The following is a 21,278-nucleotide window of genomic DNA, read 5'->3' as shown; positions in this document are numbered from 1 at the left end:
AGTAAGTACTTTCAGAAGGATTTATGGCATGGGGAGATCATTTGGGGAGAAAAGAAAAATGTTTGGAAATATTTTCATCATTATGTGATTTTGTTGCCGATAATGAGTAAATGTGACACCTTAAAAATTCATATCTTAAAACTTTTAAAACTTGGAAACAGAACCTTCTACCTGCTTAAAAATCTTCCAAATGAAGAGTTTCAGAGAATTTTGACCCCTTTGTTTAAAAAGTATAAAAATTCAGCACCCTCCAATTAGTTGAAAGAGCTGATTGACATCAGAGAAGATGGAAATCTAGTAGCTGAATTTCAACAACAGTTCTTCACATAATTGGTGCATGAGACTGAAAAAGAAAACTATCTTGATTTATTCAGCATAGCCAACAATGCACTTTTCTGCATCTCTGCATCTATGTGAGGTGTCCTTTTCAGTTATGACAGCCATTAAAACAAAGTATAGAAATACATTGAACCTTAGACCTTAGAGCCTTGTATCACTAAGTGCTAAACGAATGTGTTAAACAATAATAAAACCAATTCCAGCACATCATTCTTACCATTATAATAATTTTATTGGTGATAGTAAAATGTTTTGTATCACTCCTTTATAAAGTCAAATACAAATTAAGATGCTATTTTATCTTTATCTCACTTCATTTCCTGATTTTTTAAAGGTTTGATAGTGCTATGATGCTAATGAGCAGAGCATATATATTATTTGTAAATAAATATATGTGCATTGTACGTGCATGCTCAAAGAATTTTTTACTATGAAGTGTGCAGTCAAAATCAGTTAGAGACCTCTGGCTATTGGAGTATGTAAACCTGCAGCTTCTTTATAAATTAACTTTACCTCAATCTCTGAATTTCACTTTTCTGTTACCTTATAAAACAATCTCTTTTGTACCAAGAGTTGGTTGTGTAGACTCAGCTCAAAGTCTATAGAACCCACAGTGCAAAGGAGTGGGTAGACTGGGTGTGGTCAGTTTCTATTCCTTGGTAATTTACCCATAGCCTTCTAGACTTTTCTGTTCTTTTCCTGAAGAACAGATGGAAGATTCTCTCTGAGAGTCACTATAGGAATTTGAGATGGTGCTGACAGATATGAAATCCCCAGACAGGCAGACAGCATTATCAAGGCTATGGCCATTAATGCTGGCAGGGAAGATTCTTGTATAAATGTGACCAGAATGACTGTGGAGCTGGAGAGCAGTTTTCATGGATATGAATCTGTCAGCATAGGGTTTGCCTTTTCTCATTATGTCTCCCATTTCTCATTCATTTCTCCCTTTTTCTCATTTAATTTCCATTTTTTCCTTTATCCCCTCCACTATTTTTGGTATTTCTCCCACCTTCTTCCTTATTTTTATCTCAATCTCTCAATCTCTTGTCTCATTCTTTGTCTCCACGTTCACCTTCTGTTCTCCCAGCCTTTGAGGAGGGAAGGGGAGCTGGAATAGGGTCAAGCCAGTGTTTTTCAAACTGCTGGTCATGGCACATTAGTGGGTCAAGAAATCAATTTAGTGGGTCATGAAATCAATTTAAAGGGTCATGACCAGAATTTTTTTTTAATGGAATAGAATAAAGTCAAATAGAATAGTGGCCATCAAACCTAGTAAGGATAACTACTATTTGTGAAACTATATATGGACATGTATGTATGCCCTGAGTTGCAATGTAAAACATATCTCTTTCCATAAGTCATGGTCAAAATGAAAGTCACTAACCTAGGGAAGAATGCCTTGTATAAACTGGCAATATGTTGGCTTCAGCTCTGGGCATCTGGCTCCCATTTCAAGCCATGCTAATGTCATCATCTCTCCCTCCACTAGTTTTTAAGTGATTTCTCAATCTCAACAACTTGCCTTCTACAGTTATTTGTTGACAGTTTACTGTGGTGGCTATGGAGCAGCAGGTGAAGTATTAAACACAGAGTAAAGCTAACTGGATTCAAGTTCTTGACTTGTGAGACCATGACTTCCAAGTCTCAATTTTCTCTCTTTTTTCTTCATTGAGACAGGGTCTCACTCTGTTGCCCAGGCTGAATGCAGTGGTATGATCATGGCCCACTGCAGCCTCAACCCCACCAGGCTCAAGCAACCCTTCCACCTCAGCCTCCCAAGTAGCTGAGAATTATAGGCACACCACCATGCCTGGCTATTTTTTGTTTTAAATTTTTGATAGAGATAGGGTCTCACTGTGCTGCCCGGGCTGGTCTCAAACTCCTGAACTCAAGTGATCCTTCCACCTTGGCATCCCAAAGTGCTGGAATTACAGGTGTGAGCCACCATGCCCAGCCTTAATTTTCTCATGTGTAGAGCAGATCAATGCTTTCCAACCCGTCAGTATGTTAAAACACACATGGAAAATGAATGTATTTGTGTAGCTAGCCCGAGTGATGGAGGTCCCCTAATGACCAGAGGGAACGAGGTATTTTCCAGCTGCCCCAATGGCTGAAAGTTTCACTTTGGTGGCACACGTTGGCCCATCACAGTGTGCACCACTCACCAGTAAGGAAGCACTTTCCAGATGACCACAATGGACTCTGTAGGTCTAGAAATCTTTGTCCCTGTAACTTTGTACATATGTCTTCATGCTAGAACATCCAAAGATGCACAAGACAAGCTCTATACCTTCTGGGAGCTTACTAGTCAGTCATTGTTATCACCACCTGCAGTTTGCAGGAGACACAGTGTGGTACAGCCAGCTGTGTCACAATCAACCTTCCTTTGCAGTGGCCTCTCCTTGCCTGAAGCCCTGACATGTGAAAGTTTCTTTTATCTCCTTGGGAGCTGAATACAACCCCTGAACTACCTTGTAGTCTTGATATTTCTTAGTTATAGACATAAACCTCAGGCAAATCAAGATGAGAGAGACAGACTCCAATGGTTCTCCAAATACCAGATTCTGCTGCATTCACCGTGAGCACCGAAGGGGAAAAAACTAATTACTACCTTTCTAAAGAGCTGAGCATGGGTGGATATGCCCTTGATAGTGGCCAGCAGATATGCTTCTTGCAAACCATTCTCCCCATGCAGCCGCTGGCAAGTGTCTCTCCTAGGGCCTTCGCTGCCCTGAGGACCCCTGCCTCGGGCCATTAGTGAAGAGGCTGGTCATTATTAACTAGTTGGCATTGACTGATGACACAAAGGCTTTTTGTGGCCATGCATGGGCTGGTGGTAGGCACTTAGTTGACCCTTGGAATTTGGAGTTTATTCTGCCATGAAAACAAAGAAATAAAGAAATGAACAGAAGCCTCCCATAGTTAGACATACTGGTTAGAGACAGCCCAACAGCCTGAGCTGCCCCCATCCAGAAGAATCTGCCTCCCAGTCCCTTGTCTCAGGCCCTGCAACAGCCCCTCCTCAGGCCTATAAAATGAGAAGGGAGATTCTTTCCCTTTTACTGCCCTCTGAAGTCTGGTGCCGTGCAAAAAGATAGTGTCTGTGCAATATCTTGCACACTGGAGAAAATTCTGAAATTCAGGTTGTATGTAAGAGGCTATTTCCTGACATGTGTTCATAGAACAGATTGTATGTTATTTGGCCACAGGAACTTTCTGCATAGAAAATAACTCTTTTCACATGTTCTACATTTGTGTACTTTGTCAAGTCATATTTGATATTTTTAAAAAGTGAGGTACACTTGTTATTAATTGACATCCCTCTAACTCAATTCAACAGGCACTATTTTTCACCCAGTAGAGAGGCTGGCAAGCAACAATCCCAATCTGATCAACCACCTGGTTTGGGAAGTAAACTTGTATTGGAACTTGGTCACACCCATTCATTTACATGTGTGGTCTACGGTTGCTTTGGCCACAACAGTAGAGTTGCATAGTTGAGACAGAGACCATATGGCCTCTGCAAAGTCTAAAATATATATGCTATATGCTATCTGGCCTTTCTTAGAAAACAGTGTGGTTTCTCCTTCCCTCCTAGGTATTAAGCCTCAAAGTCAGGGAAGAAAAGGGGTAGGAACCAAACAAGTCTATGGCAAGGTCCTTGTCCTAAGAGAGGTTACAGGTTTATTGGAGAGAAGAGTCTGAAACACAAAGCATAAACCGCCAACAGTTTCTCATTTTCTGGGCAGCCACATGGTGTGTGTCCTCCCTCCTGAGCCTCTGCTTTCATCCTGCCATCTGTTCAGGACACCATGGGACTCATCTCCCCAGGGAAATCCTGTGCGTGATTCAAAGCCTGTGTCCTATACTGAGTCATCCTCACACTCATCCTCCAGACTGCACTCTCCTGCAGGGCAGACACCAGGGCTTATAATTGGCTTGCAGCCCTCACGGGACCTGCATGGTGGTTGGTGCCGTGCAGATACTCACAAGCATCTGGTGCATTTAAATGAATCTTCACACTGATTTAGGGAAGGTGGGAGGAACTTACATGAAATGACCTTTTCTTCACCAGTTAAAAAAAAAATTTCCAGTTGGAGCCTGGGTCAAACTCCTGAGATCCAACTTCCCCCACTTAAGCAGTGCCAAGGATTTCCTGAATAAATAAATCATTCTAGTAATTCACTTCTAAGCAATCCAGTGTTTCTGGAGAATATCCAGACAAAAATGTTTGCCTTCTAGGAAAAAGGGGCCAAGTGACTCCTTCCTCTCTTGCTTCCTCACTAATATCTTCTCAATCCCACCATCTTACAAAAGAAATTTAAAAATCAAAATGAGAACAATAATTTTATGCGACAGGAGTATTTATATGGCTGTTCTTCCCATGATGAATCCATCTAGGGGCTCAGCAGCTCCCTCAGACGCCAATTCATAAATCAGAAAATGCTATTACCCACTGGCCATAAAAACAGAGCCCACCCCCAACACAGAAGACTCATTTCAGAAACAGGAGCCCTGTTTCCAGGGCAGAAATGAGTTCAGAAAATCTACCTGGCTGTCTAGAGAGAGGAAAAAAATGTCTTTTCTTTGGTAAATAATCAGTCTGTTCTTCCTCTCCATTCTTTTTCCGCTAGAAATATGTAGAGTTAATGGCACGGATATATGCCATTCCACAGAAATAATAATAACAGGGCTAACCAGATTGCAGCAGGGCAAAGGGGAAGAGTGGGAACAGCAAGAAGCCTGAAGATTTCCGGGGAAACCTTTTCTATTAGCTTAAATGCAGTTCATGAATAAGCTGCTTAGGAACGACTCAGGGAGAGTCCTGCTTTGTGGGCACTCCTCCTGGAGGCACCCATCAACAACAGGCAGGGCGCCAAGGGAAAGGGTGGGGAAGGAGGGGGTCATTGCAGAAAAGGCTGGGAGTAGGAGGAAGTCTCTGGGTTTGCTTGTGATTCCACTAATGATATTCTATACTTTATTTTCCATCTCAATGGGTGTGTGTTAGAAGCGGGAGCAGACAGAGAGCTGAAAGAGAAGAAAAGAGGAGAGAGAATGAGAAGGAAGGTGGCAGGAAAACTCTTCTGGGGGTGTGAACAGTTTTAGAAAGTCCCCACTCATATTCCTTTGACAGAGTGGAGAGGCAGCAGTGGACCAAACAGGCTATGCTCATGCATTTATGTAGCTTACATTCTGGAGGGGACCAGGGATAGACAATAAACACAGCAGAGAATAAATAACCAAGACAGCTTCTTCCAGCAATAAGTGCTATAATGGAATAACACAGAGTCACATGACAGAGAGAAACTGGGACTAAGGGTTGCAGGGAGGGGCCATTTCAGACTGGGTGGCCCAGGAAGCTCTTTCTGAATAAATGACATGAGAGCTGGCCACTGCATGTCTTCAAGGAGAACACTCTAGACAGAGGGAACAGCAACAGAAAAGACTTGGAAGCAAGATGCACTCGGTATATGCAAATAACAAAATATAGTCACTGCAGAGAGGGAAAATGGGGGCAAAAGAAAGCCCAGGCTGACATGCATGAGAGTCACATGTCACATGCAGGGGGGTGACAGCCCTGGGGTCACTCCAATAGAGCTAGAGGAGTGCTAGACCCAGGTGCTGGCAACTCATTTCCATCTAATCCATCCAGAATAACAGCAATCAGGGAGGCATGCAAAAGGAGAGGTCCCTTGCCCCTTTGTTTGTTTCTGGGACTGGCCTATCTCTGTGGTAAAGCAGCAACAGTATGAGAGCTGATAGATATAGAGTGCTTAGTATAATATGATCCTGGCAGTGTTTGGGTGGTTTTTGGTTTCAGTCTTTTGCCAGCTTTACTGAGGTATAATGTGCATCTGATTACCAATATTAAGTGTCTGGTTTTATGGTGGTGATGGACTAGTTCTGGATGTTGATTGTGGTGGTGGTTTCATGAAACTAGACATGTAATAAAATGACATAGAACTATACTCACATTTTAAAGAAATGTCAATTTCTTGATTTGATAGTATACTAAGATTTTGTAAAATACAACCATTGGGGGAAGCCGGGTGTAGGGTATGTGGAACATGTCTGTACTATCTTTACAACTTCCTGTGGTTCTATAACTGCTTCAAAATAAAAAGATTTTAAACAATTAGAAGATAAAATCAATTCAAAATGTGAAAGAAAAGAAGAAAAATTTTTAATTATGTTACAATAATAATTATAGAAGAGTCACTACTGGATGCAAAATTGTGGGCAACAATTTGAGGAGAAACTGGATATTTGCATAGTCTCAAAGTATTCACCCTGAATATTTATTAACTACAAAGGTAAAATAATTACTTTATAGTGTAGAAACCTGGCAAAAACCATCTTAGCCAGGTGATCAAAGTTAATATCATCAATAACAAGACTTGACAACATCATGACAATTTGATATGATGCACGGAGGCTGGGTGCTATGGCTCTCACCTGTAATTGCAACACTTTGGGAGGCTAAGGTAGGAGGATTAGTTGAGGCCAGGAGTTCAAGACCAGCCTGGGTGACATAGTGAGACCCTGTCTCTTAAAAAAAAAAAAAATGCACTGAGAAGAGCACAATATCACTTCTGTGGTATTCTTGCCAAAAATATATAAGTCATTCTAATCATGTGAAAACCTCAGACAATCCCAAATTGACAGACATTTTACAAAATTACTAACTAGTACTCATCATAAGTGTCAAAGTAATAAAGACGATGAAGGATTGAGAACTTGGTAGAAATGAGAGATGATGAGGTTACAAAGGAGTTATAACAACTACATGGAATGGGGGACCCTGGAAAAGAATAAGAAATTAAAAAGAACTGGTGAAATTAGAATAAGGCCTAGAGCTCAGGTCATGGTATTGTACCAATGTTAATGTCCTGGTTTTGAGCATAGGACATGGCTATATATGATCTTAACATTAGGAAAAGCTGGGAGAAGGGGATATAGAAGCTCTTTCTACTACTTGTGCAACTTTTTGTAAGTCCAAAATTATTTATATTCTAAGACCTATTGATTTTGAAATATATATATACACACACATTAGTATAATTACCACTACACTTGTGATATAAATATTGCCATTACTCCACACAATTCTTTTATGCGCCTTTGCTGTCAGTCTTCTCTCCCTGTCTCCAGTACCTAGAAATCACTGACCTGTATTCTGTCACCATAGTTTTGCCTTTTCTAGAATTTCCTAGAAATGGAATTACACAATATATAGTCTTTTGTATTGGCTTCTTTCACTCAACACGGTGTTTTTAACATTTATCCATGTTGCCCCTTTGTTACTGCTGAGTAGTATTCTATGGCATGGGGGAACCTCAGTGTACCCATTCACCAGTTGAATGATATTTGAGCTGTTTCTAGTTCAAATGATAAATAAAGCTCCTACAAACACTCTCACCCAGGTTTTTACATGAGCATAAGTTCTCATTTCCTCAAGTGAGACTTCCGGACTTTAGTTGCCGCTTAAAGCCCCTTCAGCACTTTAAAAGCTGGAGGTTGTCTCTTTCCATTTTTTATTTTTGTAGATAGATGAGAGCTGGTGTTACAGAGTTCTCCCTATTTTATAAACAGGGGGAAACAAGCTTAAGTCTTATAGCAAGTTGTGGCTATGGAGAGGAAACTCATCTAGGGAGTTCTAGGTTCTCAGTCAACACTATGGCCATCAGCTTCTCTGATCTACCTCCCCTCTCCTCTTTGCCTCTAAGCTGAATTACCATGCAGCATGATACTACCCCAGCAGATAACTAAGTGAAGATCTTGCTATTCATCAGTATGGCTTCCCTTATATTCTAGAATCAGGGTCAGAAGAAAAGTTGAGCAGTACATAGTTGAGGTCAGTCAGCAAAGCTGATTGCAATTCTCAAGGTTGAAATAGCCTGTAATGTTATGATTCTGGAGACAAAGTGACAGGAGAGGTGTATGTGTGTGTGTATTCAAAACCAATGAGGCATGAATTAAAGGGTTCCAGTTCCAAACAAAGAGTTTCCAGTGTGAGCTTAGTGTATTATATTTTCCCCCAATGTTAGGTTCCAATGCTTCCACTTTCAACAATTCCAGAAACACAGACATCACTCAGAGTGGATGACGTCTGCTCCATGAAGATGAAGGCTATGTAGGGATCATCTTCATGGCCATTTTATGATTGCTCCATATAGGCAGATGCATTTGTTCAATTATTCATTTGTCAAATATTTGATGAATACCTACCAGGTAGTAGATATGGCTTTAGGAAAGAGAGTTACAGAGTTAAATAAAACACGGCCTGCCCTTCAAAGCATTCATGATTATTGAAAGCTGACATGTAAAGACATAAATGACAATATAATGAATTAAGTGTGACAACTAAAGTGAATACATTATGGAGAGGTAACATGGAGAATGAGTGATGAAGAAGGTTCTTAAGGAGGCCAAATATGAGCAGGATTTCAAGGATGAATAGGATTTTGCTGAGAAAACCAGAGAGAATAAGGATATTTAAGGCAGAAGGAGCAGCATTACAAAGTCATAGGAAACTTTGAAACATTATGGTGTCTTAAGGGAAGCTATAAGAAGTGTAATGTTGCTGGGACATAAATTGAGATGAGAGACTGGTGAAGCCTGAAGAGTTGGACAACAATTGTATCATCCTATATTCTAGTATCATGCTAAAAGAACCCCTGGATTTTACTCTTTAAATAATAGAGACCAACTGACTTGATTTAAGCAGGAATGAAACTATACAAGACTTGATTGTCAAGCAGATCAAACAGATCATTCTGGTGACAAAATAGTGAATAAATAAAAACTAGGAAATCCAGGGCTAGGGAGACCAAGGAAGAAGTTATTGTGATCCACTGCCAGGGGCTTATTTAATTTAATCTTCACAGCAGTGCTTATAAAAATTAATTGTTTTTATTTCCATTTTACAGATGAGAAACTGAGAAGTTTGTAATGTACTTGTAAAGCCATGATTTGAATAGCTCCATCAAAATTAAGGTCATGATTTAAGGCTGTAGAAATGGAGACAAAGGTATAGGTTAAGAGATATTGAGTAGGTTAAATAGCATTGATGATAACAGAATGCAGGGAAGCCTGAAGGACATAAAATGTGTTTGCCAAGATTTCTGGAGTTCTTGGCCATTAGAAATTAGTTGTGTTGATGCACTGACTCAAGTGAGAAATGCAGAAGAAAAACCTACCTAAACCCTCATGTGTTTCCCCTCCTGATAACAAGTGTCTTCCACCTGTGCTCTGATCCCTAATTCCTTCAAGCATACATGGGATTTTCTGTCCAAATTTTCAAAATATTGTGTTTATTCCTATCGTCTGTTTTTTCGCCTCTACCTTCAATCAAACTCAAGTTTTATTTTTCTCTTTTAAACTACAGCTTTGTTTCTTTCCTTTACCACTACATAATTTGAGTCTGTAGTTTAGAGTTTCTACTTTCATTTTTCCACCTTTCTTTCCCCAACCCTCTGTAATCTGGTTTTTCCAATGAAGCTACTCTTTTGAAAAGGTAGCCTGTGACCTCCTGTTGACCACATCCCATGGTCTCTGTTGCATCCTCATCCTCTTTGACCTCTGCTTGATAGTTACATCCATCATTTCATGACAGTGATGTTGACCTTGGCTTCTCTATACATAGAACTCTAATTATCAGAAATTCAATATGGATTCTTTGACCATTTAAAAGGCAGTGGAGAAATGGACTTCTATACCAAAGAGGTGCCTCAGCCTCTGGAAATATTTCCTTCATAGCTTTCCCAAATAAAGCTATGTACCAGTCACCACTGGGGTAGAGGGAGGGGACATTGTCAGGTATGTTTCTTGTTTTTTTTTTTTTTCTTTTTTTTTTTTCCTAAGTGACTAAAGTTCCTGGTTTCCCTATCTATTTATTTGATGTCTTTGATAGCAGTGTAAGGTTTTATTGTGATGGTCATGTTTTTTAGACATCCAGATGAATAACTTAGTATATTGAGATAGGGTAGATTAGGATAAGCTTCAAAAATTCAGGAACTTTAACACATAACATTTTATTTCTCTTTCATTCAAAGTTTACTGTGGATCTGACAGATCTTCCAAGGAGGATCCTTTCCAGATGGGCACTTAGGAATTTAGGCTAATTCCCTCTTGTGACTCTGCTGTCTCAAACATGGTCAATATTATTGTTGCTGTGGAGGGAAAAGAGCTGACTGGTCACACAGTGACTTCAGTCTTTTGGTGCAGCAGTTATACGTTTCACTTTTACTTACATTACACTAGATAGTCATATGGCCTCACATAACTGCAAGGGGGTGAGGAAGCTCCATTTCTATGTGTCTTGGAAAAAAATAAGAACCAGATATAAGTCAGTACTACTCATCTCCACTGCATTGAAAAGTTTCAAAAAACATTTTTCTTTAATTCTCTAGTGATGGAACAAGTACTCGTTCAGCTTTATATTGGTCATAGATGGTTGAGCAGCAACTCTACTCAGAGCCAGGAGAAAACATTCATTCATATTGTGTAGGCACTTTAAATGATAAAATTCTTTGGTTCTGTATTTCAGCACCAGAACTTGAGGACAGCTCTTCCACATTGTAAATGATTCTGCCAGTACATCAGGTTTATTAGCCGTACTGATTTCCTGAATTTTCATAGAGGTATTGACATATATACAGCATAAAATATTGCAATTAAAATACTTCTTGCTCTCATTCCTCTATCCCACAAATTTGAGCAATTTCTTTGATGAGCAGGGACAGAATGTCAAAATGCCATCCTAAGTGGTTGGCAAGTCCATCTAAATTTTAAGGAACAACCTTTACTTTCTGAACTTATGAGGCTGCACTGCCTTTCACCCTAATGAAACTGCGAAGTAATTTTGGAATCATGGGGGAAAGTCTGGCTCTAGCCCTCAGGGGATATATTGAATAACTTACTTCTTGCTGACCTCAATCGGTCTGTAATTTCTAGACTTTTTAAGCTATTATCTGTGAATTTCTCCCTTTCTCTGGGTTCTTATTTGGAAACTATTCCCGTGGTACATATAACTTAAGGAGTTACAGGCATGGCAATTGTTGCTAAAAGAAATTCACATGTGGCAGCTCTTTCCATATGTGGTATGGAAATTAATAAGCATTTATTTTATGGCAAAATAAAAATAAAACTGTAGGTAGGGCTATGTCCTTGTTTCTTCATATATACATGTCTCTTTACATATAGTGATTTCTCTCCAAGTAAGTATTTAGAACGATGAGTTTAGTTCTTAGAAACCTGAGGGTGAACCGAATGGATTCTGAGCATGCTGGTGTTTTTTATTATTCTTGTCAACCCCTCAAGCACGTTTCTTTGTGATTTCCCATTAAAAGTAGGGGCCTCAGCACTGACTTCCCGTAATGTACTAGGGACAGCTCCCTCTCCCCTCTGCAGGACTTCCTGTTTGCCTCATTCCTTTCTCTTCTCTCTAGCAATAGCAATATCAGACATCCCAGCAGCGTGTTCCTGTTCATCCAAACCTGGCAGCCACTCAGGGAAAAGGACAACAAAATGAAGCCACATTCCCAGAAAAAGATAAAAATAAAATAAAACCTGCAGAGGGATATGTTTTTGGAAGGGCAACAGTTGGCAGAAAAAAAAAGTCTTTTTTTGGCAGAAAAAAAAAATCAATGTGTTAGAGTCCCACCACTGGGTCAGCTTTTTGTTATTTCTACAATAAGATTGCATTTGCACCTTCAGATCCTGCTGGCCATTTCAGACATGCCTAACTTGTCATCAAAACACTACCCAGTTCTGAAGAGAGCTGATGCGGTGTCCCGTGCCACTGTAGGCATCATGAGCAGCGTCCTTTCACTCTCATCTGGTCTGTAATGTTTGCTCCCCGGTCTGGTGGAGCTGTGGGGAAGACTGTGGTGGGAGGGGGGATGGTGGGGGGAGGCAGGGGGTCTATAGGACCTCTTTCTGCTCAAATTTGCTGTGAACCTAAAACTGTTCTAAAAGTCTATTCGAAAAGAGTTTAAGTTAGAAAACAGGCAGTATACTACTCTTTTATCATTCCTTTAATGAATACACCTACATTCAAATGTCCTTCCTTGCTCTCATACCGCCAAATCTGACATACCTAGGGGGCATGGAAGAATAGGAAGGAGCAGAGCTGCCACCAATACTGGGGCAGCTGCAAAGGTTGAGGAATCCAATGTGGAGAACCAGAGGTGGGGGAGGACACATGTGTCCAGTGTCATGTGGACACATTGCAAATATTAAGACCAAAAGCTAATAGAATAATAATACTTTGTTTTTATATAGCCCCCCCCCCATTTTGGAGGTATTCCAAGTGCCGTGCCGACTGAGACTCTCACCAGCCCTAAATGAAGTGCTACCCTTGCTAGAAGCAGGGACAGCTGAGACATCAATAAGTGGGACTCAGGAAAGGTGACGTGATACTCCTTCCCCACACCACACATTCACCAGGAAGGCCAGCAGTTGACATGCCACAAACATTCCTTGGTCAACTGAGGAAGCAACAGATGCTATCCAAGAAAAGAGGGCTGAGATCTGTCATCCAGGAAGCCTGGCAGCCTTCCTCCTCCTGGAGGCACCAGCAGTCTGAGATGTCATGTGGGAGTAGGTTAGTCCATAGGCACCTACGCTGTTCACATGAAGCATTTAGCTGTCTCTCTTCGCAGCCTGTGGGGTGATCCCCTGTGCTCCTATGTAAATAAGACCCATGCCCCTCCCACCAGCCACACTCCAACTAGCCTTGCTTCAGGTAATTTTTCATAAGTGTTTCATGAGCAGACCAGTGATCCAAACAAAATTTCAAACTCATGATGAAACTGGATGAGGGTAAAATAAAGAATTGCACAGAGTGGGCAAGGAGCCAGTCTTATATTTGGGATTGAGGAAAGTGAGGCAAAGAGGAAACTGTCATGCATGGTATTTCCATGGTGCTGTAGTTTCACACTCTGATACTTTAAAGCAAAGAAGCTAGGGGCAAGCCTAAAGTAGTTTTACCTGCATGCATTCCCCTGTGTAATAAATTACTTTCTTAAGAGACAAGTGCAATCATGACAGGTTAGGGAGTTCTGTGCCAGCCACGTTGTATCTCAAGGCCCTGCAAACCATGGAGTGGCACTAGAGGCTGGCAAGTTCATAAATAACCCTCCCAGTCTATTGCATTTTTAATCACGGTGTGCACCATGATCACTAATGGCACTTGCTTATGGGACAAAGCCCCAGTATTTATCTTGTTTTAATTATATTAGAAAGCAGTGATATTCAATTAACCAACTAATCAAGCAAGCCAATCAATAATGGTCCTGGCAGGATTCTCCATTGCCCGGCTTATTGTTCTGGGTGGCAGTGCGTGCATTAGAGTCAGATGGAGTTAACTCTTGATGGCCAAGGTCCTGCTGCTGAGAAGTAGGCAGGAGCAAAGAAGCCAGAATTCAGCTCTCAGACATGGGCAGAAACCCCGCGGGTTCTTTCCTTTGCTTTATTACGGTGAGGACTTGCAACAGCCTCCATTTGGTTTGAGGTGTTATTTGTTCTACATAGTACGCTCATTTTCCAAATACATATAAAAAACAATTTCCCTGGATTCCGAGGATTGAAGAGCCAAGATTCCATATCATATAATAAGCCAGTGGCAGAGCTCTAAGTTTTGAGCTGACAGAGAATCTAAATACCATGAGATGAGGGCATGATGTTTCCAAGGATTGCCATGTGGTTCCCAGCTCCACCATGTAGCTTAACAGCAGTAGATCACCCTAGAAAGCCTCTACCACGATTATTTGGGGCATATGTGTCTAGATTCATGATAAGCTGGAAGATGTACTAAGTCAAGGTCAGAGCTGTTCTAGGGCTGAGGGCTCTGTGAGCTGGGCACACCCCTCTCCCCATTCACATGTGTCCAAGGACACCTGGTTTTGAGACTGTGTGGTTGGTTGTCCAAGGCTGGGAAGTGGTTGTTGACCAGAGAGGAAAGTGTTCCCCTTGGGCTATGCTCTTTATTCTTCATCCTCATCAGGCTCCTCCTACAGACACACCTGAACATAAACACGCGCATAACAACCCCACTTCCCAAGGTGAACCGATGACTGACATTTGCTCAGGGTTTCCTAGTTACCTGATTATTTTTCCTCACTTAAGAGGCAAGAGATAGTGTGAATTTGCTCCTGGATGCTCCTTACTTGGGTGGTTATATATTCATCAGACCCCAAGCCTTGTGACGGTTTCATGAATTCCCACCCTTCACAGAGCTGAAGGTCTCAACTGGAACCTCTGTAGATGGTCTGCTGCTAGATGGAGATGGCACTGGAAAAGGAGAAACTATCCAGATAAGATGGGATTCAAGGATGCCCACCATTAGCTCACAACTCCCTAGCAAGTAGCATGGCCCATACACAAGATTAATCCCTTTGAAGCCCACTTTGTTCCAAAATGGAAGTAGTTCTGTTTGATGACCAGACTGTACCCTAGAAATGTCTTTTCAAATGTATTAAAGCTCTCAAGGCATCCTTGGATGGAAAGTAGAAATCACTCGGTGCAGCCAGGTCGATGCTTATGCAGAAGGCCAGTAAGCATGTTGCTGGTTGGAGAAACCACCCAAGTTCTCAAGCTCTTGCACCTCTGTGGGCAGCTGACTCCCTGATACTTCAGATAAGCTAAGACTCAAAATCTAATTCCTGAAGTGCAGCTATCTGAATCCAAGTGAGTATGTGGAAAAAATGAGACATTTCACAGAGAGATAGATTAAAAGGAAAAGAATCTTAAGACTGCTATAGTTTCCAAACATTTGATGAGCTTCAATTCATTAAGAGTTTCATAGGCTTGTTAATTTCCTAAGAGCAAATGGGGCCCTAATGTCAGACAACAATCAGTAATTTGAAGGGAGTGAAAAAGAATAAGAAGTAAAACAGTCATTACCTAGCACAATGTTTAATCAAAAGACACTAGGAACTTTCAACTTCACAATAATGTTTTAAAAGGTTGGAGATTTCAAATGCACACAGTCTTTGACTCTGGCTGGCAGGCTGGAAAAATGGACATAGTTGTGATAATTGATTGTCATGGATTTTTAAAGTTCAGCTCACCCTCCTCCCCACACACCCAAACACACAGACACATACACCACACATATACACACACACACACGCTTATCCCAAACCTTCTCTTTTTCCCTAGAGCTGGATTTAGTTTGGGTTCCAGCCCAGTGAACATAGGGAAACAAGGCTTTATCATGGGATTTGATGTCTGCTGAGCCACACATTGATACTGAGTCAACTTTTTCTTGATTCTGAGCCATTTTAGAACTCCTCTTTTCTAATGACTTTTTCTTATTCCCACCCATCCCTTTTCATGGTAGTTAGGACCTGTGTGCACCTCCGTTTCCCCTGCTCTTCAATATTAAGGGTGTGACCATGTGGTCTGTGGATTCCCCAAGCCCTTTAGGACCCCAATCCTGCACTGGCTGCTGGCTTCTAGATAACTGCCCAGAATGTTAGTACCCATGTGTGTGGCTGGTAGGGTCATAGTGCACAGTACCTGCAGCTGAGTCCTGTCCTATTCTTCAGGGACTACCCAGGTTCACATGTACATCTGCTAGGGTCTGTATACACTCGCTTCTGCTACACAGAGTATTCAGTTTGAGATTCAGAGATTCATAAATACCTAGGAAGGACCCCACTGATCTTGTCTGCCTGAATCCTGGCTCAATTCTTCGCCCAGGACTGAAAATGACCCCAATCCTGTCTTCTTGCTGTTCTCCTGCCACCTGATCCTTCCCACACACACCCTGCGTATTGCTACCCAATTCCTAATTGTTCGATTCATGATGCCAATTGACCATTCAATTGAATGAATGAATAATAGTTCCAAACGCTTCTCTTCAATTTTTAAGGTGCTACATTGCCTGACCTGACCAGTATAGCACAGTACTTAGCCTGGGATAGACACCCAGCAAATGCTTGATAATTGGTAAGCAAAATAGTGTTTTTAAAAGTGTGGAAAAAACCTGTTTCAATCTAGATGTTTTAGAATGCTTTTGAAACCTGGACAATCAGGCAGGACCCAGCTGACCCCAAAGCACAATTCAAACTCAACACCCAGAGTTTCTCAAAGTTATGAACCTGGTATATGGTGTGGCTGGGACTCAAACCCAGGTCTCTTCAGCACTCTTCCCACTCACTGTACCTAACCGCTTCCTGTGGCCTGCCATTGCTTATTGCATTTGTCCTTGTTTAAAAGCCGATTTTATCTACTTCTGGGATCAAGTTTCTCTATTAGCATTAAAAGAGAAAGACAGGGCTGGGCTCAGTGGCTCACGCCTATAGTCCCAGCCCTTTGGGAGGCTGAGGCAGATCACTTGAGGTCAGGAATCTGAAACCAGCCTGGCCAACATGGTGAAACCCCACTTCTACTAAAAATACAAAAATTAGGTGGATGTGATAGCAGGTGCCTGTGATCCCAACTACTTGGGGGGCTAAGGCGGGAGGATCACTTGAGCCCAGGAGGTGGAGGTTGCAGTGAGCCGAGATTGTGCCATTGCACTCCAGGCTGAGTGATACAGTGAGACTCTGTCTAAACAAACAAATAAACAACAACAACAACAACAAGAACAAAACAACAACAACAAAACAACAACAACAAAAAACCCAGGGAGGACAGATAGTATTTCCCAGAGCCAAATGATGCCTAAAGAGCAGGTGGGGTAGCTCAGGGCATTAGGAGCCCAGCATGGCCTGTGGTTTAGGTGGTATTATAAAGCCTGCTCCCGCTGTGTATAGCAGAGGTAGCAGAGTGGCCACAAAAGCAAGCGCTGCCTACTTTTAAGTGTCTCTGCAAACCAGGGCATATGAGGCCTCATTTGTAGAAAAAAATGAGTTAGGTGTAAGTGGGGGAAATTCAAGGTCAAAGCCAGGTTTGGACTGAATTATTAGGTACTACTCCCCAAGTCCCACACCAGACAGTTGACCCCACAATAATTTCTGGGCCCTGCGGGCTGCATCTCCCTAAAGATAAAAGCAATTTTAGTACCTGCTGCAGAGAACGTAGAGGGAGCAAACTCCAGGGGAGAGGGTTCTGATGGGATATGGATTCCTTCATAACAATTACCACAAGCACCAGAGCTTTCAATTTAATTAAACCAATTCTTCAGCTTTGGGATCCATCTCTGGGCTCAGTTGCTTTTCTTCTTTCTTTTCATTCTTTCTTTTTTATAATGCTCTTGCTTCTTCAGTCTTGTATCTGAGTGCAGCAGGATATCTGAAATAATGACGAGCGGATGAACAAAAAAGGAAAAATGATTTCTCTTCTGGTGCCTTAATGGAAGGCAGTGAAAGAACTGAATCAAGAAGTTAATAGTTACTATCATTTATGCACCCTAGAAAGCTTGATAAAGGCGAACTCTAAATTATCTTTGCTAATGGTACAGTGGTAGCAAATGAAATGATGCCATGGATCTGTTTAGTACTTGCTATTTCCCAAGCGATTTTCCACACAATCTCTCATTGAACCTACCCAGCAACTCCTTGAAGTTGGCACCATTATCTCATGTGACAGATGAGAAAGGTTAAATTACTTCTCAGAAATCACCCAGCCGATATGTGGCAGTCAGCTCTCAAATCCAGGCCTTTTGATTTTGAGTCCAATGCCCCATAAACAATCCTAAAATCTTGTCTGGGGTGTTACTTTTAATTTTCTCTTCCACAAAATCAATGCACACAATGGACAATTTGGTAGGTTTTAAGTGTCAGCTCCACTCCATCTTCTAGCTATGGGTAAAGGCTTCCAAACCAGAACTAGTGTGTGACAAGTTCTTAGAACAACCCAGGTAGAGTTTCTTACCCCTACTTTACAGTGAAGAAGCTGAGACTCGGAGACACTCGTAACTTAGCCCAGGCATGTCTCTAGTAAATGGTAGGCTGCTGCCCCAGCCTGCTCTGATGGGGTGCCATGGGGCTGCTGGTTTGCAGGGTAGAAGTGCTGCAGACACTTGCCTCCTGGTAAGCCTGTGCAGGGTGGTGGTGTGTGTGGATGGGATGGCCAGAACACATTTGACATGGCCAGTCCTGCAGTCCCCACCCCACTGGTGGTGGGCCAGCCACGCCAGGTTCCTTTCCACAGAAGTGTTCCCGTTTTGCATCTCTGCGAACTAGATGGATATGAGGGAGAACAGGAAAGTTGTGGTTACCCAGGGGAGACGCTCAGCCTCCCACTCTCATCTGGACTTGTGTTTTCCTCAGTGGTCCTGTGCAGGCTGCCTGGATGTAAGGCTCAGGGGTCCAGACTTAACATAAAGCACTGGAAGCTTACGAGGGGTCACATGACATAAGGAAGTGAGGCTTCAACTGCACTAGTAAAAGAAATTGGTTCCACTTAGCCACCCAGTACTTGTGGCTTCCCGCTCCCAGCTGTATCCAAGCCTTGGGTTGTGGTGTTATGCAGAGTTGTGTGAACTTGAACCACTGACCTTAGGGAGTCGTGAGTGACAAGTGGTCTCTAGGGTCTGGCAGTCTGCTGATGCTTTGACCCCTTAGACCCAGCATCTTCGCCTTCCTCCCCAGCCTCCCCACTGAGCTCAAGCCAGCAGAGGAGCTCTCCCTTCCCCCAAAATGCCATCTGAAGCAGATGGTGCCTCTCTCCTTAGTGCACATAAGGAATAACCCTAACAACAATATTAATTGATCAGTTAATTAATTTAAAATTCTTATTGCCATGGGAACCCGACATGTACATAACACTGTGCTGTCTCCTAGTAAGTGGGCTGGGAGAGGCAGGCTCACCCCATTTGTCTGTGCCACCAGCTCTTTCCTACCTGCAGCAATGGGGCCACCTTGAAGGACAGTCCCACTCCCCTCTTTACCCCCTCCAAGGAAAGGGGAAAAAGCCCATCAAGGTTTGCTGTCAAAGGGTCCACTGAAAATCAAGTTACAACCAGCAAAATGTGTTTCAGAGTATCTGGGCTCCAATCCATCAGCCCAGGACATCATTAATAACCCACAGCCTAATGACGGAGATGAATATTGGAGCAGGGAGCAGAGGGGTGGCAGCCCCTGAGCATCAAGGCGGAGGGAGAGAGTGACTTATGAGCTTGGTTCCAGGTGTAACCTTCTCCCAACCACCAAGCCGGGCCAGAATGATTTATTGATACAGTAAACAGATTTTTATAATTAAAATTGATTTTCAGTTTTAGCCTGGTCTGGAAGGGCTGGGTCAAGTTCAAGAAGGGAAAGGGGGGCAACCCAGAGAAAGGAAGGGAAATGTACTCTCAATTTCCCATATATCTTGGATTGTTAGAGCAGGAAGGAGCCTCTCATTTTACAGATGAGAAAACAGCAGCCCTGAGAGGTTGATCTATTTGGTCAACCTCTGCTGGTGAAGTAAGGCAGAGCTGAGATTGGTTTTGGGTCTCCTGGATCTCTGAGATACACTCATTTCCCTGGGACTGTGTGTGTAGGTGCTCACAGAGCCACAGTATACTGTTGTACAGGTTGCTCACTGCACAAGGACTCCTCGCTAAGGGGATGAGTAGGGGCTGAAATCTAGCCATGTCTTGTGCGCTAGGGCGGAGTGGCTGCTACCCAGAGGATGTGCTCAAAGGCACCATCTGGAACTGTTTCTTTTGGTGGACTGCTAGAGACTGGCCGGCAGCTGCCCGGGTCCTCAAGGGCTGTGCCCATCTGACCCACTCCCTTCATTCAGTGCCTGGAGGCTATGCTGGGGATGTTTACTGACAGCCCCAGTGGGCTTTGCTGCAGACAGTGTAAATACCTTGGGGTGTGGTGTGTCCAGCCCAGTGTCATTCATCAGGCAGAGAACTGGTGACACTGGCGGTGGCAGACACTAATTGATAAATAGTGCGGGTGTGTCTGCATATTCACACACAGATGGACCTGGGCACATCTGGATTGCACTCGTGCTGCTGGCACTCCCACATGTGCACACACTGCTCTTGCTCAGTCCCTGCAGGAAAAGCACAGCTAGGAGAGAGAAAGTGAGTTTGTGTCCATTGCCAAATTTCACTAAGCAACCTTTTTCTGTTCCAGCCCACTGCGGACATCGCAGCCACAGGGCTCTGCGTCCTCCCCCACCTCTGGCTCTCCACATTGCGTCCCTCAGCTTTTGCAGCGGCCCCAGTACTGGTGGCAGTTCTGCTCCTTCCCCTTCTTCCACGTTGCCTGGGCATGTCAGATTTGGCTGTATGAGAGCAAGGAAAGACATTTGAATGTAGGTGTATTCATTAAGGGAATGATAAAAGAGTAGTATACTGCCTGTTTTCTAACTTAGTATTTTTGATTAGACTATTTTTTAGAGGAGTTTTAGGTTCACAGCAAATTTGAGCAGAAAGAGGTCCTATAAACCCCCTGCCTCCTCCCACTGTCCCCCACAATCAACATCCCCAACTGGGTGGTCCCTTTGTTACAATCAGTGAACCTACATTGGCATATCATTATCACCCAGAGTCCACAGTTTTCGGTAGGGCTTACTCTGGGGTTGTACATTCTATGGGTTTGGACAGATAAAGCTATCCACCATTATGATATCATATGGAGTAGTTTCACTGCCCTAAAAATCCTCTGTGCTCTGCCCATTCATCCCTCTCCACTCCCCCAACCCTGTCCAACCCCTGAAAACCACTGATCTTTTTTTTTTTAAACTTTTATTTTAGGTTCAACACTTATATGTGCAGGTTTGTTGCATGGTAAATCGCATGTGGCTGAAGTTTGGTGTACAAATGATCCCATCTCCCAGGTAGTGAGCATAGTACCAGATAGGTAGTTTTTCAATCTTCAGCCCCTTTTCAGCCTCCCCACTATAGTCCCTAGTGTCTGTTGTTCCCATCTTTATCTTTATGCTCACATGTGTACTCACTGTTTTGTTCTCGCCTATTAGTGAGAGCATGCAGTATTTGGTTTTCTGTTCCTGCATTAGTTTGCTTAGGATAATGGCCTCCA

The 21,278-nt window shown here is 42.6% G+C and overlaps 1 protein-coding gene and 1 long non-coding RNA gene across 2 annotated transcripts in view; one reads left to right on the top strand and one right to left on the bottom strand.

Annotated features, from left to right (window-relative positions):
* Positions 1–21,278, top strand: part of PLXNA4 (plexin A4) — a 446,344-nt gene that overhangs the window by 292,297 nt on the left and 132,769 nt on the right. The window lies entirely within an intron of this gene.
* LOC144340097 (uncharacterized) lies at positions 17,373–20,803 on the bottom strand. The gene is made up of 3 exons (XR_013415823.1): positions 20,762–20,803; positions 20,095–20,303; positions 17,373–17,586 (listed from the first exon to the last, which is right to left on the bottom strand). It is a non-coding gene; the product is annotated as an uncharacterized LOC144340097 (long non-coding RNA).

The sequence above is a fragment of the Macaca mulatta genome, chromosome 3 (genome assembly GCF_049350105.2).
Source record: "Macaca mulatta isolate MMU2019108-1 chromosome 3, T2T-MMU8v2.0, whole genome shotgun sequence".
Classification (NCBI taxonomy): domain Eukaryota; kingdom Metazoa; phylum Chordata; class Mammalia; order Primates; family Cercopithecidae; genus Macaca; species Macaca mulatta.
The sequence above is the reverse complement of the archived record's forward strand: the minus strand, read 5'-3'. Positions and strand labels throughout refer to the sequence as shown.